Source organism: Macrobrachium rosenbergii, chromosome 23 (assembly GCF_040412425.1).
Source record: "Macrobrachium rosenbergii isolate ZJJX-2024 chromosome 23, ASM4041242v1, whole genome shotgun sequence".
Lineage (NCBI taxonomy): Eukaryota > Metazoa > Arthropoda > Malacostraca > Decapoda > Palaemonidae > Macrobrachium > Macrobrachium rosenbergii.
Window position 1 is genome coordinate 34,790,278 of NC_089763.1, and position 4,426 is coordinate 34,794,703.

General features: G+C 35.6%; 1 long non-coding RNA gene across 1 annotated transcript in view; it reads left to right on the forward strand.

The window, feature by feature from the left end:
- The window catches only part of LOC136851473 (uncharacterized), a 544,852-nt gene extending 543,066 nt beyond the window's left edge, over positions 1 to 1,786 (forward strand). The window contains exon 6 of the long non-coding RNA XR_010856888.1: positions 1,612 to 1,786. This is a non-coding gene — a long non-coding RNA (uncharacterized lncRNA). The remainder of the gene's footprint in view (positions 1 to 1,611) is intronic.
- The last annotated feature ends 2,640 nt before the right edge of the window (positions 1,787 to 4,426 follow it).

Genomic DNA, 4,426 nt, shown 5'->3' on the forward strand with positions numbered 1-4,426 from the left:
TCACTCTCCAAGAAGATTTTCCAAAAAAAAAAAAAACTTTCAAAGACTTGAGAAGTCGGGATTTATCTCTTTGCGAAACTTCTCTATCCCTGATAAATGCAGACTTTGAATTAGGGGTCTTTTTCCCAATAGGGCGATAAACCCGACTTTTTCAAGTCTCTCTCTCTCTCTCTCTCTCTCTCTCTCTCTCTCTCTCTCTCTCTCTCTCTCTCTCTCTCTCTCTCTCTCTCTCGTGAAATGATAAGACCAGTCGTTCTTTAGGTCAAACTTCCAGTGATCGAAAAGGAATTGCTAGGGTACGATAGTAAAGTCTCTCTCTCTCTCTCTCTCTCTCTCTCTCTCTCTCTCATATATATATATATATATATATATATATATATATATATATATATATATATATATATATATAATTAATTTATATGAAGTGATAAAGGATATATATATGTGTATGTGTATATATACAGTATATATATATACATATATATATGTATATATAATATGTGTATAAATACATACATAAATAAATACATAAATATACATGCTTACATATACACATACATGCCTACAAGCGCCTGCCTGGAAGCACGCACGCATGCGCAGAAGTATCCTCCTCTATCTCCATCTTTGATCCTTATTCGACTTTGGCTGCCATCAACCGTGACACACATCCTATCGCGAGAGATTTAGCCGTGAAGTCCCTTCCTCAGCTCTAAAAGGATCTTGGTTAAAAAAGGAAAAGAAATAGGATTCTCGCGAAAGGAAGGATGTAGGATACTTCCAGAGAGACAGGAATCCTGGCATACCTCCGCGTCCTCGATCCCTAAAACTTGCTTAGAGGGCTTTTGGAATTCAGTCCCGTTCGGAATTAACGAAAAGAAGGCAGTCAGCTTTTATCGTTTTTTTTTTTTTTTTTTTGAGGATTATTTTTGGCTTTTGGAAGAGTTACAGTTCACTGTAGCTCTCTCTCTCTCTCTCTCTCTCTCTCTCTCTCTCTCTCTCTATATATATATATATATATATATATATATATATATATATATATATATATATATATATATATATATATATATATATATATATATATATATATATATATATATATATATATATACATATATATACATATATATATATATACATATATATATATATATATATATATATATATATATATATATATATATATATATATATATTATATATATATATATATATATATATATATATATATATATATATATATATATTGCAGTGTAGACGAAGTATAATCAGGCATACCTGTGAAACTGTTATATTTTAGTTTCTTGATTTTACTTTTTTTTTGCTTCCTTTGTCCAGTTTAAATTAAGTATAATTCAATTATAAGTCTTAATTATATGAAAATGTATTTGAATAGCTATAATTCACTGAATATTGTTATAGATTTTTCAGTATTTTTTTTTTTTTTTACAAAAGAAGTCACCTAGTTTTATACATGATGTTTTACCTATTTTTTACTGCCTTGTTCATGGTCAAAAACTTTATGTGTATGACTAAGTATATTAAAAATAAGGTAACAAAATAACAGCATCCCTAAATAAGGCCACCGTTTGATTTTTAAATATGTTTTAGGACCAGAAGGCAATACACGGACACCCGTTTCAAGACGTCAGCAGCTAGAATCGTAAACAGATGAACAACAGCCAATCACAGCCGAAGATGAAACAACCAATGAGAGGACAGGGTTTCCTACCGTGAAGGTATTCCTATGTTTTATGGAATGCTGTTTGAAGAACCTGCGAGAATGGCGTGCTTAGCTAAATGATTCATGTAGTCATTTTTAGTTTTCTGTAAAAGAAAACTATTGTGCCGGCTTTGTCCGTCCGTTCGCACTTTTTTCTGTCCGCCCTCAGATCGTAAAGACTACTGGTATTTTGATCATCCACCCTCCAATCATCAAACTTACCAAATTGCAGCCCTCTAGCCTCAGCAGTGTTTATTTTATGTGAGGTTAAACTTAGCCATAATCGTGCTTCTGGCAACGATATAGGATAGGCCACCACCGGGCCGTGGTTAAAGTTTCATAGACCGCTGCTCATACAGCATTATACCGAAACTACCGAAAGATAGATCCAGTTTCGGTGGCCTTGATTATACGATGTACAGAAAACTCGATTGCGTCGCAGAAACTTCGGCGCATATTTTACTTGTTTAAATTTGGAATTGAATTAATGAAATACGTTTTATATACAAAACACCCTTCTCCGGCCAGTAATTAATTGTCTCAGAAGCTTATATTTATCCTAATGTATGTATGTATGTATGTATGTATGTATGTATATATATATATATATATATATATATATATATATATATATATATATATATATATATATATATAATCTATTTCCTGTTTTCTCTTTTTGCCGTGAGGGGATTACACTATAGGATTTCAAAACAATAACTCTTCCAGTTCACTTTTATTACGTGAGAGGAGTATTGCAAAATGTGTCGATATCACAACGAAGTTTATCGTTATATATTTTGCCTTTTAGGCGGATTTGTCAAGCATTTTTAACTGCGACACAAAGCGACAAGATTCCCTTGTCAAATGATTAATTCAGGTGTTGAGCGTTTGTACAATTTCCATACATTTATTCGAGTTGTGATCAGTTTGAGTTAACATGGGATTATTTTAGCGATAATACTGAATTCGTTATTTAACACTGCAACTAACAGTAGTAATAGTTTTAGTCGTAAAGCATAATATGATACAAAATAATGTTTGAATTTGCATGTAGAATTCTGCAGTGGGAGCAGTGTAGCCAACCAAACTTTACAGAGCTTCAATCCAAGCTCCCACAATCAGTTCACGTCGAATATTAAAACCCGCCAAATCCTCTCCGGGCGAATTCACGGATGATACTGATGCAGTTCGTCTAATGCTTTAGCGTGTCGAATTTCAATCGGGCTTACAAAGAACAACCGACGAACTAAGCTTCTTATCACTGCGAGGTTTGTCAGTCTCTTCTGCGCATGCGCGGATGTTGTCAGGCGTTTTCTTAACAGAGGGAATGTATTGCTACGTTGGTTTTTGTTCCGGAAGACGAAATGTATGGGTTTATGTTCTTTGTGTGTTCGTGCGTAGACGTGTCCGTCTGTAATTGTTATTTTTGGTCGTGCTACAGTTTTTTATAAAATAAACCAATCGAAAGTTATACTGTACCTGATTTTAATTGAAATGTTCACGTACAAATCAGTGAAAATGTTAGTGCCTTATGCCAATGAAATTTTCATGAATATGGTCAAAGAGAACGCTACCCGTGTTTAATTCAGTGTTTATTTAAATAAACACAACGAAAGTTATCAGAATTTCCAATAAATTTTCACTGATGGATCTTTGAAGGTGTCAAGTATATATACACGAAGCGAGAGTTACTTGCCTTCCACTTCAGTTTTCACGTTTCCATAAAACGAAAGCTAATTTCGTTTCACTAAAACTTTAATGTCAATAAACATATCGGCATTGGAATATGAGATTTAGGCCAAGCGCTGATACCTATGAGTCATTCAGCGCTGAAGATAACGTCGAAGCAATTGTTGGGAGAGAGTGGAAAGTCAGATGGAAGAAAGATAATATGAACGGAGGTACAGTAAAACGAGTGAAAGGGGTTGCAGCTAGGGCCCGAAGAGACGCCGTAAAGAAGCTCAGGTAATGCGCACAGTGCGCCGCGTGAGGTATAGTGACGACACTGGCTCGCTAGGGGGTAAATAAATATGTTTAGAGAGTTAGTGGCGGATTTTCATTTCCTTTGCCAAACAAAGTTCACCTGTATTTCACGGAAACATCCTTTTAAATAAACAAAGTAGAAGAAGCTCCCGGCGTCCCACCGCAATAACTAACGCAAAACAAACAGAGCGGAAGTTCCCGGTGGAACGTTCCAACTCATGCCCGATTCCAGCCGGAACACCCCAACCGGAATAGCATTGGGGATCCCTCGGATGGTGTTTACGTTTTCCGAACCCTTAAACATTCTGTCAACAACGAGAAACCTTTTCCCTCTTGTTGTTACGAGTGATTATGCTCACCCCAAAGTACTGATGTAAGGGGTCCTCCGCGCCCCCCTACCTATCCCTCCTTAACCTCCACCGCCCCCCCTCTCACTGAGGGGTCGGAAAAAGGTCAGGGGTCCCGGATCATCATATTAATTCCAGCCTGAATCTCCTCGCTTCGGGGAACACGATATTGTCTCTTATAAACATTGGGGTGAGTAGGCTCGGCAGAGATTAGGCTACGGCTATTGTTCAATGCTGTTCGGTTTTTGATGATGGTATTTAAGATGGATTATGGTTCCTAGTACACACACACACACACACACACATATGTATATATATATATATATATATATATATATATATATATATATATATATATATATATACATAC